This window comes from Ailuropoda melanoleuca, chromosome 6, assembly GCF_002007445.2.
Source record: "Ailuropoda melanoleuca isolate Jingjing chromosome 6, ASM200744v2, whole genome shotgun sequence".
NCBI classification, from domain to species: Eukaryota; Metazoa; Chordata; class Mammalia; order Carnivora; family Ursidae; genus Ailuropoda; species Ailuropoda melanoleuca.
The window spans coordinates 21,472,786-21,496,358 of record NC_048223.1 but is presented as its reverse complement, the minus strand read 5'-3'; the positions used below and the strand labels follow the sequence as shown (position 1 = coordinate 21,496,358).

Sequence of the window (23,573 nt, the reverse complement as noted above, 5' to 3'; positions counted from 1 at the left end):
CACATCTGCCCATTTTTAATCAATCATTTGGTTTTTATGATTGAATTGTATGAGTTCTAAATATATTTTAGATATTAACCCCTTATTGGATTTAGGGTTTGTAAATATGTTTTTCCATTCAGTTGATTACATTTTTATTTTATTTTGCTGATGATTCCTTTTGCTGTTCAAAAGTTTTTTATTTGGATGTACTCTGATTTGTTTATTTTTACTTTTGTTGCCTATGCCTTTGGAGTCAGAACCAAAAAAATATCACCAAGACCAACACCAATGTCAAGGAGCTTACAACAATTTTTTGCTAGGAGTCTTATGGTTTCTGGCCTTAAATTCAAGGTTTTAATCCATTTTGAGTTTATTTCTGTATATGTCAAAAGACAGTAATCCAGTTTTATTCTTTTGCATGTGGCTGTACAGTTTTTCTAATACCATTTATTAAAGAGACTGTCTTTCTTCATCATATATTCTTGCTTCCTTTGCTGCAAATTTTTTCTGGGCTTTATATTCTGTTCCATTGTTCTGTGTATCTGTTTTCATGCCAATATCATACCGTTTTGATTACTATAGCTTTGTAATATAGTTTAAAATCAAGAAGCATGGTGTCTCCAGCTTTGTTCTTTCTCAAGATTGATTTGGATATTTGGGATCTTTTGTGATTCTATACAAATTTTAGGATTGTTTTTCCATGTCAGTGAAAAATGCAATTGGAATCTTGATAGGGATTGTATTGAATGTATAGGTTGCTTTGGATAATATGGGCTATTAATTCTTACAATCCACAAGCACAGAATATCTTTCCATTTATTGGTGTCTTCTTCAGTTTCTTGCATCAACATCTACTGGTTTTCAGCATGCAGGTCTTTAACATCCTTGGTTAAATTTATTCCTAGGTATTTTATTATTTTTTATGCAACTGTAAATGGAATTGTTTTCTTAATTTTTCTGATAGTTTTGTTGTTAGTGTATAAAAATGCAACAGATTTTTAAATGTTGATTTTGTATCGTGCAACTTTATTGAATTCATTTATTAGTTCTAGCAGGTTTTTTTTGCAGTCGTTAGGGTTTCATATACATAAAATCATGTCATTCACAAATAGTGAGTTTTACTTTTTCCTTTCCAATTTGGATGCATTTTATTTGCGTTTTTTTGCTTAATTGCTCGGTTAGGACATTCAATACTATGTTGAATAAAAGTGGCAAGAGTGGGTATCCTTGTTTTGTTCCTAGTCTTAGAGAAAAAGCTTTCAGCTTTTCTCTATTGAGTATGAAGTTAGCTGTGGGCTTGTCGTATGGTTTTTGCATTTCATTTTGTTCCTGTGATATATTATGTTGATTGATTTGCAGGTATTGAACTATCCTTGCATCCCTGGAAAAAAATCCCACTTGATCAAAATATTCTTTTAATGTATTGTTGAATTTGGTTTGCTAATATCTTGATGAGGATTTTTGCATCTATGTTCGTCAGGGATATTGGACTATAATTTTCTTTCTTCTCTTTTCTTCTTTCTTTCTTTCTTTCTTTCTTTCTTTCTTTCTTTCTTTCTTTCTTTCTTTCTTTTTTTTTTTTTTTTTTTTTTTTTTTTTTTTTTTTTTTTTTTTTGTGTCCTTGTCTGGTTTTTGTATTAGGGTAATTCCGGTGAAGTAAAATGAGTTTGGAAGTATTCTCTTTTCAAGTACAAATCAAAACCACAATGAGATACCACCTCACACCTGTCAGAATAGCTAAAATTAACAACACAGGAAACAGATGTTGGTGAGGATGTGGAGCACTTTTACACTATTGGTGGGAATGCAAACTGGTGTAACCACTGTAGAAAACAGTATGGAGATTCCTCGGAAAATTAAAAGTGAAACTACCCTATGATCCAGCAATTGCACTACTAGGTATTTACCCAAAGTATTCAAAAATACAGATTTGGGGGTGCCTGGGTGGCTCAGTTAAGCATCTCACTCTTGATCTCAACTCAGGTCTTGATCCCAGAGTCATGAGTTCAAGCCCTATGTTGGATTCCACACTGGGTGTGGAGCCTACTTAAAAAAATATATACAGATTCAAAGGAGCACATGTGCTTTGATGTTTATAGCAGCATTGTCAAAAATAGACAAACTATGGAAAGAGCCCAAGTGTCAATCAACTGATGAATGGATAAAGAAAAAGTGATATATATATCATATAAGTGATATATATATTCATATATATATATTCATATATGATATATATATCTATATATCCAGCTTTAATGGAATGTATATATATATATATATACACACACAGGCACACAGACACATATATGTGTATATATAATGGAATATTACTCAGCCATCAAAAAGAATGAAATCTTGCCGTTTGCAATGACGTGAAAGGAGTTAGAGTATATTATGCTAAGTGAAATAAATCAGTCAGATATATGATTTCACTCATGTGGGACTTAGGAAACAAAACAGATGAACATATGGGAAGGGGAAAAAAAGAAAGAGGGAAGCAAACCATAAGAGACTTTTAATAATAGAGAAAAAACTGAGGATTGGTGGAGGGAGGTGGGTGAAGGATGGGCTAAATGGGTAATGGGTATGAAGGAGGGCACTTGTTATGGTGAGCACTGGGTGGGTTATATGTAAGTGATGAATCACTAAATTCTACTCCTGAAACTGATATTATACTATATGTTAACTAACTAGAATCTAAATAAGAATTTGGAAGATAAAAACAGAAATGTTCCTTTCTCTTTAAAACTTTGAAAGAGTTTGAGGATAAGTATTAAAATTTCTTTGAATGTTTGGTGGAATTCACCAGTGAAGCCATCTAGGCTTGGACTTCTGTTTTGAAAGAGGTTTTTTGGTTTTTGGTTTTGTCTTGAAGATTTTATTTATTTGAGAAAGAGTAAGAGAGAAAGCATGCGTGCGGGGAAGGGCAGAGGGAAAGGGTGAAGCAGACTCTGAGTCCCCACGACTCTGGGATCATGACCTGAGCAGAAGGCAGATGGACGCTTAATCCACTGAGCTACCCAGATGCCCCTCTGGGGAGATTTTTGATTACTGATTCAACCTCCTTGCTAGTACCAATTTTGTATTTTTTCATGATTTAGTGTTGGGAGATTGTATATTTCTAGGAATTTATCCTTTTTTCTAGGTTGTCCTATTTGTTGGCATATAATTGTTCATAGTTGTCTCATGATTCTTTGTATTTCTTTGGTATCAGTTTAACTTCCCATCTTTGACTCGTGATTTTATTTGAGCCCTTTCTCTTTTTTTCTTAGTGAATCTAGCTAAAGGTTTATTAATTTTGTTTATTTTTTCAAAGAACTAGTTCTCTGTTTCATTGCTCTTTTCTATTGTGTTTTTAGTTTCTGTTTCATTTATTTCTGCTCTGAAATTTATGTTTTCTTCCTTCTACTAACTTTGGACTTTTTTCCTTTTTTTCTGTAGTTCAAGTGCAAAGTTAGACTGTTTATTTCAGATTTTTCTTCTTTCTTGAAATAGGCCTGTATTGCTATAAACTTTCTTGTAAGAACTGCTTTTGCAGTTTCATAGATTTTGGTATGATGTGTTTTCATCTACATTTGTCTCAAGGTATTTTTTAAATTTCTCCTTCGGTTTCTTCATCAATCCACTGGTTTTTCAGTAGCATGTTATTTAACTTCCACATATTTGTGATTTTTCCAGTTTTCTTTTTGTGATTGATTTTCAATTTCATACAACTATGGTTGGAAAAGATGCTTGGCATGATTTCAGTCTTAGATTTATTGAAACTTGTTTTGTGGCCTAACATATGATCTATCTTGGAGAAGTTTCCATGTGCACTTGAGAAGAATGTATATTCTGTTGTTTCTGGATGTCATGTTCTGTAAGTGTCTGTTGTGTCCATCTGCTTTAAGATGTCATTTAAGACCAATGTTTCTTTATTGATTTTCTGTCTAGATAATCTATTCATTGATATAAGTGGGATATTAAAGTCCTCTACTTTATACAGATATTTGTTGACCTGGTGGAGACACGTCAACAGCAGATTCATTTCCCACTCAAAGCTGGGAAGAAGTGAGGAAATTATTTATCCTTCTCTCTCATTCTTAGAAATAAATGGTTCTCTTGCCCACATTTTTATGTGCTCACTTCCCACATCATTAGTTCTGTCTAATCTCATTCTTTTTCTAGTGCCCTTTTGGTTCCTTTCTTCATGAAGGGCAGGTCCAGTGCAAGAACTTTGGCAGGGAGGATGGGTAAGAGACTTAATCCTCTTTTTTTGTTAGCATGTCCATGTGGACAGGAAAGCCTGTCTCCATGTGAATTTCTGGGAAATTTCTGAGGCAGGGAATAAGCAGCAAAATGATATTTTACTTCTTTCTAATGAAAGCCTTTATTTTTTAATCCGTAGAAAGGACAAAGATCCTATCTTAGATGTTTAGCTACAAACAACTTAGATGACTAGACTTTTGGGAAGATGAAGCTTTAGAGTATGGGAAGAATATTTACTTGGAACTGGGAAACCTAACCTGTCCTTAGATGGATATTAGCTGAATGACATAGGACAAATTGATACTCCAGGTTTTTGGATTATATTACTTCAAAGTTCCCTTATTGCTATAATGTTTCAGGACTATTCTATTATAGTTGGGGGTATTGGGCCCAGGCAAACACATGACCCTGGATATTTATACACAGACTGAGCAAGCTAAGTATTCTTTCCATGTGGTTAGCTCATTTCCACTTCCTCCATCTAGTCTTGTTTAGAGGAACAAGGAATCAACAGGACCCTGCAAGTATCTGCAAAACAATTTGCATGTGCTATTTAGAGAGTCTACTATTATCATGGTTTTTAATTGGAAAGATTACTTCTTTTTCAGTCATTCTTTTTGACTTTCAACAGTGGCATTTTCCAATTCTGTTCCTTGAAACAATGTTAATAAATGTTCTTCATTAAAAAGCTCGGTAATGACATAGATTTAGTAAACACTATATGTTGTAGTTCCTTAGCAATTTATTGTTCTTTGGATACTAAAAGTTCATTGAAGTTCTGCTACTGAGATCCCTGCTTAATTTTGTCTAACACAGCATGATAGGCAAAATAATTGTCTCCAATAATGTCCATGTTCTAATCCTTAGCACCTATGTATATGTTGTTATATGGCAAGAGGGGAACTAAAGCTGCAGGTGGAATTAAGGTTGCTAGTCAGTTAATCTTGAAATGAGATTGCCCTGGATTATTTGAATGGGGCCAATGTAATCATAAGTCTTTAAAAGTGGAGGATAGAAACAGAAGAGTCAATTATAGAGTCAGAGAAAGAATTGATTGGCCATTGCCGGCTCTGAAGATGGAAGGAGGTGACTTTTAGAAGCTGAAAAGCCAAGAAAATGATTCTTTCCTTGATCCTCCAAAAGAAACGCAACAGTCCTGGGGCACCTGGGTGGTGCAGTCGTTAAGTGTCTGCCTTCGGCTCAGGGCATGATCCTGGCATTCTGGGATCAAGCCCCACGTCAGGCTCCTCCACTGGGAGCCTGCTTGTGTTCCCTATTTCACTGGCTGTCTCTCTCTCTGTCAAATAAATAAATAAATAATCTTAAAAAAAAAAAGAAACACAACAGTCCTGTTGATACTTTGATTTTAACCCAGAGAAAGCCTGTTTACACCTCTTGCTGCCAGAATTGTAAAACACATAATAAACATGTGTTTTTTTAAGCCACCAAGTTTGTAGCAATTTCTTACAGCAGCCATAAGATACTGATACAGACAGTGTTTTACAAAATCATATATATAATGGAATATCACTCAACCATCAGAAAGGATGATTACCCAACATTTGCATCAACATGGATGGAACTGGAGGAGATTATGCTAAGTGAAATAAGTCAAGCAGAGAAAGACACTTATCACATGGTTTCAGTTATTTGTGGAACATAAGGAATAGCAGGGAGATCATAGGAGAAGGAAGGGAAAAATGAAGGGCAGGGGGAAACAGAACGGGAGATGAACCATGAGAGACTGTGGACTCTGGGAAACAAACTGAGGGTTTTGAGAGAAGGGGAGTGGGGGATGGGCCAGCCCAGTGAAGGGTATTAAGGAGGGCATGTATTGCATGGAGCACTGGGTGTTATACGCAAACAATGAATCATTGAACACTAATTCAAAAGCTGATGATGTACTGTATGGCGACTAACATATCATTATAAAAAAATGTGCAAACACCCACACACAAAAAAAATCATGTGACCATAGAATACCTAGGCTCTCCTAGATCTTGTATCCAAATTTGGGACAAAATTTGGGAAGAATGATGGTCTCAGCTCTTCTTTATTCTCTAAATTGGCCCTCTCCAGTAGAGCTTTCTGCACCGATTGGTATGGTTTGTATCTCTGCTGTGGTAACCACTAGCTACAGGTAGTTACTGAGTGCCTGCATTGTGGCTGGTGCAACTGAGAAAGTCAAATGTAAATTTTATTTTATTTTAATTAATTTAAAATTAAATAGCTACATGTAACTACTGGCTAATGTATTGGACAATACAGCTTTAGATCAAAGTTTTCAGATTCAGTTGCCTATAGAAGCCAGTGTATATAAAAATGAGAAGCTTACCAAATATAAATAAGATAACAGTGAAAGACTTATGATAAATACCAGACTCTCGGTCTCCGTGTTCCAGAGATTGACAATGGACTGGAAGAACGGTGGTCTTCAGAGGGTGTGCCTTGACTGTAAGGGAAAGAGCTACTCTGCTCCTGCCAGTTATAGCAATGAGGAAACAGATACTTATTATCAGAGGTAATTTTTCATGAGAAGCTAGGAATTGGGGTTTTTTTCTTAACTACTCAGATCCCTCAAAGTTTCAGAGAAAAGCCAACATACCTATGGGGCACTTCAGCCTGTAGACATCTAGTTTAGATGCCCTGAACAAGAATGATGCAGAAAGAGTTCCTTTATTTTAATTCTGAGGCCCTGGCCTAAGGAAGAGATGTGCATATCAGCTCTTCAGTATAGTTGTACAGACTGGGGCACTGCATAAGAACATACATATTATAAGTCATCATTGACTTTGCACAAATGAAGGATGGATGCAATTATTCAGATAATTTTTTGGCAAATAGTGGTAAAGTATTTTGTTCTAAGAAAGTCAGCACATTATGACAACTTTTCAATAGATGTAAATAAATTGCCTTGAAGGCAAGAATTTTTTGTTTGTTTTTATATTCCTATACATGGGATAGTGGCAACTCTGATAAGGAGAGGTTCAAAGGAGAATATCTAGGAAGGCTGCCTATCAATAAAATTCAGCTTTGTGAACCCACTAGTTGTAAACTCTGAACTTTTTTCCTTACACATTCATTAAAAGAAAAGATCTGGGGGCACCTGGGTGGCTTAGTTGGTTAAGTGTCTGCCTTTGGCTCAGGTCATGATCCCAGGGTCCTGGGATCAAGTCCTTCATAGGACTCCCTGCTTAGAGGGGAGTCTGCTTCTCCCTCTCCCTCTGCCCCTTCCCCTTATTGTGCTCTTTCTTTCTCTTTCTCCCTCTCTCTCTCAAATAAATAAATAGAATCTTAAAAAAAAGAAAAAAGGGAAAAGATCTGGAACTTTCCCAGAAGGTGCCAGACCATCTTATACCAGCTGAGTATTCCTGCTTTGTTCTTCTCAGAGAGCACTGTATTTTGCACATCACTGCTCTTCATTGCATTGTCTTACTTAATTGATTTATCTTTATGGTCCCAGTGCCGCTAACACGGAAACCTCACATAGAATCTGCTCCATAGATTCTTGTTGAAAGAATATTTTTTCTCTTGTATACCCAATACAAGTATCCTTTTTCTTTCTAGATTTACCTGTTGTTGTTTTTTCCACTCAATCCTTGTCTTTACCTCTCTGTCCCTGTTTGCCTCAGTTTCTCACTCTCTGCCTTCATCTCTCTGTCCTCACTTCTCTCACATTGTCTCTTCGTCACCTGCTGAATTGTTTCTGTCTCTCTCTCATTCACTTTCCTTTTTCTTTTCTTTCTCACTTCTCACTCTGCTCACTATTTCCAGCTCTGTCTGTCTTTGATTGTCTGTTCCCTTAAGTGGGGATTTGGAATCCAAAAAATTGAGACAGCAAAAGTTGTGACATATTCTTTCCTTATCAGGAAGTTTCAGGCTTTTCTTCTTTCCAAGATGTGGAAACATGCTGGATAATGAGTGAAAGGTGCTTTAAAATATGAAAATCTTTCTCAAAAGCGTCAGGGTAAGGCCACTTGAAAAGTCATTGACCTTCAGCAAAAGAAATCTCCTGGTGGAGGCTTTCCTCTTCCTTCTCTCTCTTTCTTTTATTTTAGAAAATAAGCTGGAAGCATCAAGTTGGAATTTCCTGCAGCAAACGAGAGTCAAACAGCTGCCTATTTTAGTTTCCATGGAGTCCACTCTTCTTGGGTCAGAAGAAGTGGTGAGTCTGGCATTCAGAGAGATGAGTCTGCTTCTAACAGCACACCAAAAGCACCAAGGAAAACAGTTGGGCCAAGGAGGTGTAAATGAAGAAAGGAAACTGGCTGTGCATTACTTTCTCTCAGCATTGCTTTCAGATACTCAGCTGTGAAGAAGCAGAGCTGCCATGCTGCCTAAGACAACCTACTTTGCCTTAAATTATTCTGGACTGGGTCACATTGGCCAGTAACAAGTGTTCAAGTAAAAGGCTTACTCAGTTCCTTTTTGCAATGTTTCAGAAGCAGAATTATTTATTTATTTATTATTTATTTATTTATTGAAGCAATATTTTAGAAGCAACTTTTCTTTATTTTCAATTAAGCACCTGTTATTCTGTGATCAAATGTATACTTGGTGGACTCAGATGTATGTTTGGCAGTGACAGAAATAATTAGAAGATCCCAGTGTCCGTTTTTTCTGGTGAATTAGGTAGAAATCAGCTAGTCATACCAACTGAACTTGATAGAAAGTTTGTTTGCAGGAGATGGGTAACACCAAAGTCTTTTGCTTTTCCATATATTGCAAAAGGAACCAGCGTATGGGCCTGCTTTAGGACCTCTCAGTTAAAACACAATTGAGTTCAGCAAGAGGGTCTTTCTGCTGGCCACTTCCTGAAGTTGGCCTCGATTTCCTTATAACCAGTAAAAATGACTTCTTTCATATGAGTGAAAGCATATGGTATTTGTATTTTTCTGACTGGCTTATTTCACTTGTATATATACCATGTCTTCTTTATCCATTCATCTATTTTTTTTAAAGATTTTATTTATTTATTCAACAGAGATAGAAACAGCCAGCGAGAGAGGGAACACAAGCAGGGGAGTGGGAGAGGAAGAAGCAGGCTCATAGCGGAGGAGCCTGATGTGGGGCTCGATCCCATAACGCCGGGATCACGCCCTGAGCCGAAGGCAGACGCTTAACCACTGTGCCACCCAGGCGCCCCTCCATTCATCTATTGATGGACACTTGGGTTGCTTCCATAATTTGGCTATTGTAAATAATGCTGCAATAAACAGGGATGCATATATCTATTTCCCCCATCACATAGGTATTTTTTTTTATTGGACAAAGTAAACTTTTTTCTTCACTCTTAATTGTTTTACAGTTTTATTCAAATTCCAGCTAGTTAACATACAGTATAATAGTAGTTCCAGGTGTACGATATAGTGATTCAACAATTCCATATAACATCCTGTGCTCATCACAAGTGCACTCCTTAATCCCCATCACCTATTTATCCCATTCCCCCCACCCACCTCCCCTCTGGCAACCATCAATTTGTTCTCTATAGTTAAGTGTCTATGTCTCGGTTTCTCTTGGTCATTGTTTTGTTTCTTAAATTCCACATATGAATGAAATCATATGGCATTTGTCTTTCTCTGACTGACTTATTTCATTAGCATTATACTCTGTAGCTCCATCCATATTGCAAATGGCAAGATTTCCCTCTTTTTTATGGCTAATACTCCTTTATGTATACCTCTTCTTCCTTATCCATTCACCAGTCAATGGACAGTTGGGCTGCTTCCATAATTTGGCTGTTGTAGATAATGTTGCTATAAATATTGGGGTGTGTGTATCCCTTTGAATGAGTATTATTGTATTCTTCATGTAAATACCTAGTAGTGTAATTGCTGGATCATTGGGTAGTTGTATTTTTAACTTTTTGAGGAAACTCCATACTGTTTTCCAGAGTGACAGCTCCAGTTTGCATTCCCACCAACAGTGCAAGAGGGTTCCCCTTTTTCCACATCCTTGTCAGCACCCGTTGTTTCTTGTGTTTTTGATTTTTGCCATTCTGACAGGTGTAAGATGATAACTCATTGTAGTTTTGATTTGCAAAACTGATGATGATAAGTAATGTTGAGCATCTTTTCATGTTGGCCATCAGTATGTTTTCTTTTTAAAAATGTCTTTTCATGTGTTCTGCCCATTTTGAATTGGATTATTCATTTTTGGGGTGTTGAGTTTTATAAGTTCTTTATAGATTTTTAATGCTAACCCTTTATCAGATATGTCATTTGCAAATACCTTCTCCCATTCCATAGGTTGCCTTTTAGTTTTGTTGATTGTTTCCTTCACTGTGCAGAAGCTTTTTATTTTGATGTAGTCCCAATAGTTTATTGGGACAAATAGTTATTTGCTTTTGTTTCCCTTGTCTCAGGAGACATATCTAGAAAAAGTGTTTGTTATGGCTGATGTTGGAGACATTCTGCCTGTTCTCTCTTCTAGGATTTTTATGGTTTTAGGTCTCATATTTAAGTCATTAATCCATTTTGAGTTTATTTTTGTGTATGAAGGACTTTTTTTTTAATTAAAACTTTTGCTTTGACTTACATTTGATTGAGCAAAGCTGGAAATTCAGTAGGTTAAATACCTATGCTCCCTTGTTCTTTCTGCTTCAACTTCATTGGCCTTTTTTATTCTCTTGAATTTCTCCCTATTCTTCCTACTCTTTATTTTTCATAGAATGCTCCTTATTATCCTCTTCAAGTACTTCACTTCTGCTTGTCCCTCAGTTCTTTGGGAAACCATCACTGATTTTCTGACTGCTATAACATTACAATAGCCTTCCAAATATGGGATTTCACCCATCTGGGAAATACACCTCTCCTTCATATATTTGTTCTGGTTGAGATTTAATATTTATTTCTGTGATTATTTGATTAATATCTGTCTCTCCTACTATTGTATATGTTCCAGAGATACAGGGGCTGATTTGCATTACTTTCATCTGGTGTTTGGCAATGAGCTTAGTACATGGTAAGCATTCAATAAATATGTGTTGAGTGAGTAAATGGATGAATGAAAAACAGGACCAGAGCGGCCATCTTGTGTCCCCACATGTGTGCACCTTATCTCAACCTCTGAGCACCAACCCTAGTTCCCCTTACACTCCAACACTATGAAAGAAACTATCAGGAACCAGGAGAAACTCGCCAAACTGCAAGTACAAGTGTGCATTGGTGGGAAAGGAACTGCTCATGGAAAGAAGAAGGTGGGTCATAGAATGGCTACAGCAGATGATAAAAAACTTCAGTTCTCCTTCAAGAAGTTAGGGTAAACAATATCTCTGGGATTGAAGAAGTGAATATGTTCACAAACCAAGGAACAGAGATCCACTTTAACAGCACTAAAGTTCAGGGATTGCTGGCCTAAAACACTTTGACCATTATGGGCCATGTTGAAACAAAGCAGCTGACAGAAATGCTACCCAGTATCTTAAACCAACTTGGTACAGACAGTCTGACTAGTTTAAGAAGACTAGCTGAAGCTCTGCCCAAACAGTCTGTGGATGGAAAAGCACCACTTGCTACTGGAGAGGATGATGATGATGAAATTCCAGATCTTGTGGAGTTGATGAAGTGTCCAAGAATGAAGCAACCTGAATTGAGTAAGCTTCTGAAGAAGGTAAAAGTTGAAGAAGTTACTGGGAGCTGCTATTTTATATTATGACTGCTTTTCAACATTTTATTCATGGATCTGATAAAATCTAGATCTCTAATATTTTTAAGCCCAAGCCCCTTGGACACTGCAACTCTTTTCAGTTTTTGCTTATACACAATTCATTCTTTGCAGCTAATTAAGCTGAAGAAGCCTGGGAATCAAGTTTGAAACAAGGTTGATAAAGTTCTTTGCCTAGGGGGAAAAAAAGGAAAAAGAAAAACAGGACCATAGCCCTGCAGTGTCATTATAGCGAATCAACTTAGCCAGGATCTTTGTTTGTTAATATTTAATAATCACAAGGGACAGCATAACAAGTAGGTTCAGCCAGTGAGACTCAGATAGAGAGACATCCTTGTAGTGGACACTACAAGGGCAATTAAAGGTAACTCTCTGGGAGGCAAAGGAAAGGGAGAGGTTCAGAAAAAGAAAGGTCAATGGCTCTGGTGAAACCAATTGAATTCCTACCCATCGATAGGATCAAGCTGCTACTGCTTGAGAGCTTCTAAGCATCTAGAATTTTGTATATCCAATGTAGATTTTGAAAAGAAAGCAATTATAGCCGCTTGGAGTGCAAACCTCCATGAGAGAGGCTCATGGAGGCAGTGAAAATGGATCAAAGTTTTACTGAGGATGGATCAAAAGTTTCTTGCATTCTAAATGCAAGGGCTAATAAATGCAGATGAAATATATTAGAGATTGCAATGGGAGAATGATGTAAAATCACAAAGAAATAGTAAAATATTCATAACAGTGTTGAGGTCAAATGTTCAGAGGCAGCGAGAGTGTGCAGCAATTCTGGCCCCAGTAGCTGCATCCTAATCAGACTGTTCCTGTAATAAAGTATTGAACAGAGAGGGAGTCTCCCTTTGTTGTTAACTATTTTCTGAGTTTGGTTTTTCAGTCTTCCTGCGGCCTGTGTGATCTTCCTAATAACCTTCCTGAAACATTCCAATAAATTATTTTTCTATTTTCCCAGAATCAATTCATATTGCTTGCAAATAAGAAATCTTGTCCTATGAAATGTGACAGAAAAAGTTAGGAAAAGGCTCTGACTAGTGGACTCCCTGAACAAACACCAGTCAAACCAAATGCAGTGTCCTGCAATGGCCAGAGGTGGGAAAATGGGGATGCTCTTGGCAGATCAGCAAAACCTCAGCACGCAGAAATTACACAACAAAGCCCTTGTGGTGCAAGGTTTCCTCTCCTCCTGTGGCATGATAATTCTTTTGGAGATAAGTCTTCATGAGACCCTCTAGATTGCTGGTGTCACAAAACTCCTGCTTTCCAAAATTCAAAGGGATAATATAATTCATTGGTTTTCAGTGGGGGCAATTTTACCCCCTAGGGGACATTTGACAATGTCTAGAGACAGTTTTGATGTCACAACTAAGGAAGAGGGTTGCTACTGGCGTCTAGTGAGTAGAGGCCAAGGATGTTGCAGAACATCTTACACCACACAGGAAAGCTGCTCCCCCCATGTCAGAAGGTTATCTAGCCAAATTATCTAGTCAGTGTGTCACTATTGAGAAAGTCTGGTCTAAATAATGTGACTGAAACTCCCTTGCTTCTTAGGAAAATTTTGTATTGGAAAAAAAATCTTGTATTGGACAATGTTGACTTCATATTTTGAGGTAGCATATAGAACTGCTTTTTCCAGCAGAGTAGAAACTAGCTATTGAGCACTTGAAATATGACTAGTCTGAATTGAGAGATGCATATGTGAAATATACACTGGGTTTCTTCGTATGAAAAAAATGTAGAATATCTCATAATAATTTAAAAATATTTTACATATTGAAATCACAATTTTGAAATATTGAATAAAATAAAATGTTATTAAAATTAATTCCACCTGTTTCATTTTACATTTTGTTCATATGGGTTACTAGAAAATTTAAATTACATATGTGGCTCATCTCATATTTCCACTGGATAGCTCTGGCCTAGAAAAGGAGAAGCTCGTGAATTAGAGATTTTGGACAGAAGATTTTCTGCTCATTGGAAAAGAACAAAAGCTATTCTTTAATATTCTTTAATCTCTGCACCCAGTAGACATTTTTTAAAATGTCCATGCCCAGTGTGGAGCCCAGTATGGGGCTTGAAAGGATGACCCTGAAATCAAGACCTGAGCTGAGATCCACAGTCAGCTGCTTAACTAATTGAGTCACCCAGGAGCCCCCAGTAGGCATTTTTGAACACATGCTATGGGCTAATCATTGGCATATTAAAGATCAGCATCTCTTCCTTTGTGAAGAAATCATAGTCTATTAAAGAAGTCAGAGAGTTAATAAAAGAGATTGCAGAAAAATGTGTATGTTACTGTGTATACATAGAGAAAAGTGTGATAAGCTACCTAGATGAGTCAGGGAACATAAAGAGGTGATACAGTTTCATTAGAATCTGTCCTTTGACTTCTTTGAGTATTATCTGACTATTCCCTATTCTGGGACTTACCACCTGGAATGTGATCTTTACCTCTCTCTGCTAACACCCTGCCTAACTTGAGCTGGGTGACTGAACCCTCCTGGGAACACTGTAGCCCAAAGTGATGCCTTGTAATGTTGAACTTCTAAAGGTGTTGATTTGTTGTGATTTTGAACTTCTAAAGGTGTTGATTTGTTGCTCTCAATAGGTACTTCATAATACAGTTCTTCACATGGCTCTCCTGTCCTATTCACTTTAAAGTACATGAAATACTGAAACAGAGGTACACAAATATGCTTATTAAGTGCAAGAATGGAACATTCCAAGGGTCTCATTCAATTAAGTCCTGCTTGTAATTCTTTCTTGAATCATAGGACAATGCAGTCACACACAGGCTCTAGATTAATTTCTTCACTAAATGATCTAACCGTGCACTCTGTTCACTCTGGCCCTTTGCACTTCATGTTCCCTTTGCACTTTTCCACACTGCCCTTTGCATGGATGACTCATTTAGCCTTTAGGTTTCAGTTTCAATACCGCTTCCTCTGGTAAGCCATTTCTGACAATTGCCACCCTACAAGATTATGTGCTCCTTCTCCTAAAGCACTGTCTGTATCCTGAGGGAGTCCTCCTCACAGTGTACTTTAATTCTGGTTCAGTGTCCTATCTTCTTCATCAGACTGTGAGCTCTAAAAGGCTGTTTCTATATTCCATTTGCATGCTGTTATGTCCTTAGAATTCAGCCCCAAGTGTGACACATAGTATACCTTGGGTTAGGTCCCTTGGAAGGAGTTACCAGGGTGAGGATTCGAGTGCAGATGATTTTATTAGAAAGTGTTCCCAGGAGAAAGAAAGTTGGTGTTGGGGGCAGGCGGAGGGGCGACAGGACAGGGAAAGGGCAGAAGCCCAGAAATGGTGTAATTTCAGGTGATGTCCCACTTGATGAGAGGATGAAATAAGCCTCATCCTGATCTCAGTGAGAGCTCTGGAATCTTACATCTCTATTTTTCCCAGCCCAAGTCAGGAGTTAGCCCACTAGTCAGTCGTTGGAAATGACCACTCTTGGGGGACATAAACTCATAGGCATTTCTGGTTCTCTGCCCTAGCAGGGAAAGCAAGCAAACTGACTCTCATAGCCCAAAGAAGTTTTATGAAGAAGATAGCAGAGGCAGGCAATTAAAAGCGAAAGCACAGATGTGGGAGTAGGGGTGCCCAGAAAATGTAAAGGGAATCTGAGGGATGCAGATGGAGCAGAGACAATGTCTGCTACATGGTAAAAAAAAAAAAAAAAGTTGAATGGATAATTTAAAAATCCTCTTTCAGATTGGCAACAGCACAATTAATCCAAATCCAAGCCGTATGTGTATATTTATACTTAATATAATTGACAAAAGTAGCAAATACGGGATTGTGCCTTGCTAATTTTGGAATTGAAGAAATTTGTATATCATTTTATGTAGGATGAGTGATCAGCAATTGATTGATCTATCTGATTACAATTTTAAGAAAAGCTTGAATGAACATACTAATTATGAATCTACAGTATGTTTTTGGGGGGAAGTTAGGATCTTTCAAAAACATTTATCTAATATTTTAACTGGTTTTAAAGGAAGAAGTTACAGTGTTCATCTATAAATCTTCTCTTGATATTACAATTATAGAACTATTTTGTTTGCCAAACCAGTAGTTGAAACCATTATAGTTTAACATATAGATATGACCAGTGTAGAAAATAACCCAGTATGGCACTACTCATAATCAAGACAATTGTAAAAAAAAAAATAAGTAAAGTGATATGGCATCTTACTCTGATCTCAGGGCTAAATAGAAAAACCTTCTGAATGAAATCTTTGATGGGTATTTTTAAGTTTATATGGCAGTTGTAATGCTTCCCTTGAATTTGTGTTATGGTGCTGCACCTGTTAGAAGGATCATTATGCATCATGAAAACAGTTCAGTCTCACTAGGATGCTTCTGGTGGAGGCTTACACTCCCAGACCTTGTCTTTAAACCTCAGTGCATAGCAGAATATAAATCATGTGGTGTTTACTACAGAAAAAAAAAAAGTCATAAGAGAGAGATCAATGTAGTGGAGATTATAGAATGAATGATTTCAGATCAAGTACATGATTCTTCCTGTAGCAGGAATCTTATTTTTAATATTTTTCACAGATCAGATACCAGCACTGTGCATGATGATTTAGAGCTGTACTGACTCTAACTTCTCATTTTATTGCTTTAACAAAATAAACTCTTTTTGGAAAATGGAATTTAAAATTGGGATAAATTAAGAGGAAAGTAATTCCATCTGGGAGGAATCACCAACATCATCTCAGATTTTGCTTTTCCCTTTCTATTCCTCATTAATGATCAAATAAACTACTTTATCAGAAGAGTGTTGGGGAACACATATGAATACATATTCCCTTTCATTAATATGGTTGTGGAGAAACATGGCCTACAATAAAATAGGAACATTTACTCACTCTAGGTAAAATTAATGTTACAATCTTGTGTGACAAAAATATTAAAATTTGTATACTTATAGCAATGAAGTAGTTCTTTAATTAAAAAAAACCAAGGAATTATGAAATCAGGTAATATGAAAGAGGAGCATGTGTATAGAAAGGGAATCAATAGATTTTGAAAATAACTGTAATCAATAAAACAAACCTTAGACTGTATGCAGGTAAAGAATTAGAGAAACGGAAAGGAATTCTGGGTTATCCACTTTGAAAACAGCAGAGAGAGGTGGTTATCAAATATTAAACAGCAGTTGAGAGCTATAGAAATTATTGTAACTTTCCATATATGCTTACTAAGATTTCTAGAGGAAGAGAATAGAAAGAATTTTGAAGAAACAAGATTTGAAACACTAGTGGCAGGAACAAAGGCAGAGTACTCAGGATGGAAGGGCACTGTAAAAAGGGGCTGGAATAAAAACACCTACCCTATACTTGGTATTGAAACAGCAGAACACCAAGAAAAAAAGAGATTCTCCTCCTTCTCCTCTTCATCCTCCTCCCCTTCCCCCTCCTTCTCACTCTCCTTCTTCTTTTTTTTTTTAGTTTAAGATATAGCGTTCGATGATTCACCAGTTGCATATAAGAAAAGGAGATTCTTAAAAGCTACCACAGAGAAAGGACAGACTACCTAGGATGTCAGTTAGTGAGATAGCCGACTTCACATTCTTAACAATAGATGCCAAAAATAATGATGGAATATTATGTGTGAATAAAAAGGAAAAGAGTAATATTATAGGAAGGAATGACAACAGGGGCACATTTTTTTGTGGAAAATTAAAGGGTGTTAAGATCAGCATCATTTTCAAAAGAAAGAGAGGAATCTTGACAGCTTCAAACTTAGAAAAACAAAGACCCAAATTAATCATGGTAAATAATTTAAGAGTAACCTCCACTTTTCTCCAGCAGAGGGAGAAAAGAAGGAAATATCCAAACATGTATTAATAACAATAAATTAGATAATTTATTATTTAATAATAAATTCAATAAAATGGCACAAAACAGAAAGTAGGTGAAAAAATAAGATGGTGAAAAAAGAGAGTAGCTTACAACACAATACCCACTGATTCCTCTGGTGACAGCCTCAGACCGTCTCAGTTTTGTCTCTGAAGGTATAGAAATAAGAATATGTGATTTCACATTTCAGCATGTTTTTAATCATCTGGATAGCCCAGTTCTGACTCTGGTCTCTGGGCTAGAGAATACTCTAGTATTTCTCTATGGTCCTACTAAAAAATGCACTGTTAATCTTTACTCCTCAGTAGAATCTGAAATTAAGACTAAAGGATGTGGTAGAGGACTCATATACTCTTTCATCTGCTTTTCTTTTCCATCTCCCCCTCTCCCCATGGGATCTGCAGTCAGTTTCCCAAGAAAGCAATGCCAATTAAACATCCTAAGCGGGCATATTCTTTGAACTGCAAATCAGGTCAAATGATCTATCTGATAAGTACTGGTTCCTATTGGGAATATGGAACCATGTATTCTCACTAGAGGTGAAAACGGAGCAATATTGAGCTTATGGTCATCATAAACTACAGGAAGAAAATAAAAGTATATTAACATGTTAATATGAGAGAAAGATAAAACATGCCTGATTTTCTAGATGATCAATAAATTTGTGAACCTTGACCAGCCCATTGCACTAGCTACTCTAGAGACATATTTACCCATATATATGACTTTCATCTCATCATACTATTTAATATCCTAAGACTTGATTGAAAAATTAATATTCTCTTTTCAAACTAGCAAAATTTTAATTTATTACATTTTACTGATTATAAGATTAATCCTATTTTGGCAGAAAATATGGATAGAACAGAAAAGATTAATAAACATACTACTTGAAACAACCACTATTAAAATTTTGGAATATTTTTTCTTTCAGTTTTATATTAAGTTCTTGAAAAAATTAATCTTTAGTGGGTTTCTGCATTATACTTGGAATCGTCAGTGACAAGCATATGGCAAACACTCAGTGAATGTTTGGATGGATGGATGGATGGATGGATGGATGAATGGATGCATAAATGAATGGAGTCATGAATAAGTGAATAGAATGTGACCACAGTTCATTGGGGAAAAATCATGTATTCAAATTCAGGCATCAATCACAGAGACCCTGGTGCACAAAGGATCAAACAGAATAAATTCTGAAGGTGGGTTATGGGTGGAGTAATCAAATGCCAAGAAATAACAGTGCCCATTTTACTCTGAAAATGACAGCCACCAATCCCAAATACAGAATTCATACTTTAGGGAAAAAATGGAGTGATTTTCAAATGAGTATTAATGTCATCTATGTCATCTTTATGCACCCCAGCCTATGGAATTACACATGACATATGCAGGAAATGTACCTATAATTAGAAAGTTTCCCCATTTTGTGGTATTACTGTTCATTTCACATTATAAAAGGACACCATTGCACATAATATAAAGGATACTTGAGTTCTCAAGGCTGGGCTTCTCAGATTCTTCTCACCTGCCCCAGCTTCACTGAGATATAATTGACATATAACTGTGTAAATTTACTATAATCAACATAATGATTTGAAATATGTATATATCATGTAATGATTACCACAATAGTTTAGTTAATAATTAGTAACATAATTACTTTTTTTGATACGTGAGGTGAGAACTTTTAAGTCTTACTCTCATCACTTTTAAGTGTACAGTATAGTATTGTTAAGTATAGTCACGATAATGTAATAGTGTACATTACATCCCCAGAATTTATTGACTACCTTTACTCATTTCTACCCCACTCGCACCTTCCCAACCCTGGCAACCACCAATCTGTTCTCTGTTTTTTTGAGTGTTCTTATTAGATTCCACAAATAAGTGAGATTATGCAATATTTGTCTTTCTGATTGTCTGTCTTATTTCACTTAGTATAATGCCCTCAGCTTTCATCCATATTGTTGCAAATGACAAGATTTCCTTTTTTATGGCTGAATCTATTACATTGTGTATATATTATATTCTTTATTTATTCATCTGTTGATGGACCCATAAGTTGTTTCTATGTCTTGGCCATTGTAAATGCTGCAATGAACATGGGGGTGCAGATATTTCTTTGAGATAGTGATTTCATTTCCTATGGATATATACTTAGATGTGGGGTTGCTGAATCATATGGTAGTTCTTTTTTTTTTTTTTTAAAGATTTTATTTATTTATTTGACAGAGAGAGAGACAGATGCGAGAGAGGGAACACAAGCAGGGGGAGTGGGAGAGGAAGAAGCAGGCTCACAGCAGAGGAGCCTGATGTGGGGCTCGATCCCATAACGCCGGGATCACGCCCTGAGCCGAAGGCAGACGCTTAACCGCTGTGCCACCCAGGCGCCCCCATATGGTAGTTCTATTTTTAATTTTTTGAGAAACCTCCATACTGTTTTTCCATCATGGCTGCACCAATTAACATTCTAACCCACAGTGCACAAATGTTTCCTTTTCTATACTTCCTTGTCTATACTTGTTATTTCTTGTCTTCTTGATAATAACCATTCTAACCAGTGTAAGGTGATATCTCATTGTGATTTTGATTTGCATTTCCTTGAATATGATTAATAATGTTGAGCACCTTTTTCTGTACCTGTTGGCTGTTTGAATATCTTGTTTGAAATAATGTCTACTCAGGTCCTTGCCCATTTTTAAAACATTGGGGTTTTTTTTGCTATTGAGTTGCAGAAGATCCTCATATAATATGGATATTAATCCCTAATCAGATATGTGCTTACAAATATTTTCTCCCATTATGTAAGTTGTCTTTTCTTTTTGATGACTTTTTTTTTTTTTTGGCTTTGCAGAACCTTTTTAGTTTGATGTAGTCCCACTTGTATATTTTTGCTTTGGTTATTTGATCTTTTGGTGTCACATCCAAAAGATCATTGTCATAACCAATGTAAAGTTGCTTTCCCCCTATGTTTTCTACTAGGAGTTTTATTGTTTTAGGTCTTTCAGTAAGTATTTAATCTATTTAAGTTATTGAAAGCTGGACTTTTTTTCCTATTGATTTCTTCTTTGACTCGTTGGTTGTTCAGGAATGTTATTTAATTTCTGTAAATCCATGTATTTGTGAATTTTCCAGCTCTCCTCCTGTTATTCACATTTAGTTTCATATCACTGTAGCCAGAAAATAGATTTGATATAATTTCTATCCTTTTGAATATGCTGAAACTTGTTTTGTGGTCTTACATATGATCTATCCTAACAAATGTTCAATATTCTTGAGAAAAATGTGTATTCTGTTGCTATTATATAGAATGTTTGGTATATATCTCCTAGCTTCACTTGGTCTATAGTATTGTTCAAATCCACTGTTTGCTGATTGATTCTCTGTCTGGATGATCTATCCATTGATGAGAGTATGATCTTAAATCCTCAACTTTTATTGTATTGCTCTTTGTTTCTCCTTTTAGTTCTGTTAGTATCTGCTTTATTTATTTACGTATTCCAATGTTGGGCATACAAATATTCATAATTGTTTTTTTTTTCTTGATGGATTGACCTCTCTATAATTATGTAATGACCTTCTTTGTTCCTTTTTCCACTTTTAGCTTAAAGTCTACTTTGATATAAGTATAGTTACCTCTACTTTCTTTTGATTAACATTTGGTTGAAATATCTTTTTCCATCTCTTTATTTGCAGTCTATGGGTGTCCTTCAAGATGAAGTGAGTCTCTAGTAGGCAGCATATTGTTGAATCTGTTCTTTTTATCCATTCAGCCATTCTGTCTTTTGATTGAATAATTTAATCCACTTATATTTAAAATAATTATTGATAGGTAAAGACTTACTATTGCCAGTTTGTTCATTGTTTCTGACAGCTTTGTAGATCCTTTGTTTTTTGCTTCTTCTCTTGCTGTCTTCCTTTGTGATTTAATAACTTCTTATAGCAATATGCTTTGACTCCTTTATCGTAATCTTTTGAGTATCTACAGCAGGTTTGTCCTTTGTGGTTACCATGAGGCTTACATAAAATAGCTTATATTTCTAATGTACTTTTTTTTTTAGATTGTATTTATTTATTTGACAGAGAGAGAGAGCACAAGCAGGCAGGCAGAGGGAGAGGGAGAAGCAGACTCCTGCTGGTAGGGAGCTTGTTGTGGGGCTTGATCCCCGCCCTGGGATCATGATCTGAGCCAAAGACAGACAGTTAACTGACTGAGTCACCCAGGCACCCCTATAATGTCCCATTTTAAGCTGATAACAACTTATTCAATAGCATACAGAAAATCTCTACTTTTACTTCTCCATCCCAATATTAGGTTATTGATATTATGGGTTTTTTATATCAAATAACAAATTAATAACATTATTGTAATAACAAATAATAACAAATTATGGTAGCTATGGTTAGTTTTAATATCTTTTTTTTTCAAAGATTTTTTATTTATTTATTTGACAGAGATAGAGACAGCCAGTGAGAGAGGGAACACAAGAAGGGGGAGTGGGAGAGGAAGAAGCAGGCTCATAGCGGAGGAGCCTGATGTGGGGCTCGATCCCATAACGCCAGGATCACGCCCTGAGCCGAAGGCAGACGCTTAACCGCTGTGCCACCCAGGTGCCCCTAGTTTTAATATCTTTGATTTTAACCTTCCAACTAAAGTTGAGGTGACTTATATATCATTTATACAATATTAGAGAATCTGAGTTTGGCTATATATTTACTATTCTTAACGAGTTTTATGCATTCATGCTTTCTGAAGTTAATTAACATTATTTTATTTCCAACTGAAATTACCCTTTTGTGATTCCCTTTAGACACATCTAGTGGTAATGAACTCCCTCAGTTTTCGTTTGTTTGGGAAAGTTTTTCTCTTTTTCTATCCTGAAGGACAGTTTGCTGGGTATAATATTCTTGATTGGCAGGGTTCCCCCACCCCACCATATTTTGAATATATCATCCTACTCTTTCCTGGCCTGAAAAATTTCTGTTGCGAAAAATGCTAATAGTCATATGAGGGTTTCCTTGTACGTGACCTGTCACTTTTCTCTTGCTGCATTCATAATTCCTTATCTTTGACTTTTGACAACTTAATTATAATGTATCTTAGTGTTGCCCTTTTTAGACTCAACCAGTTTGGGGTCTTTTGGGCCTCATGAATCTGGATGTCCATCACTTTCCCCACGTTTGGGAAGTTTTCAGCCATTATTACTTTAATAAACTTTTTGTCCCTTTCTCTTTCTCTTCTCCTTTATGCTAGATAGTTAGCTAAGGACCTAGAACACTACTGGGAAATCTCAACAAATGTGATTGAATAAATGAGTATCTCTAGTATTATGCCATAGACCTCCTTCCTCCCTATTGTTATTTCTATTAGAAATAAAATTAGATGAAGACATGGTTGGCCACTCTAATTTCTGATGACATAAATTGCATGTAGGTGATATCTGTTAAATAAATCAAAATTAAAATTGATCATAAGAAATTAGACTATGGACCAAAGTGAGCCATATGAAATTTAATTTTGAAAACATATTTTTTGGAGGAAAATATCAACAATACAGTACAATACAAAGATGGGCTAGGGTAGACTTGACAACAATTCATGTGAAAAACATGGATTTTATAAGCCATCTGGTCAACACAAGCCAATATTATGCTTAGATTGCTGAATAAGCAAATATGGTCTTAGGAATTAGAAATATTATATTACATTAGAAAGTTTGCCTAAGACTCATTTGTTTCAACTTAAAGAGAAACATCTGAATTGCTGATGATGTCTAGTCTGAA

General features: G+C 36.2%; 1 pseudogene; it reads left to right on the top strand.

Moving 5' to 3' along the window:
- The first annotated feature begins 11,338 nt into the window (after positions 1–11,338).
- On the top strand, positions 11,339–11,822 carry LOC100468765 (annotated as a pseudogene).
- The last annotated feature ends 11,751 nt before the right edge of the window (positions 11,823–23,573 follow it).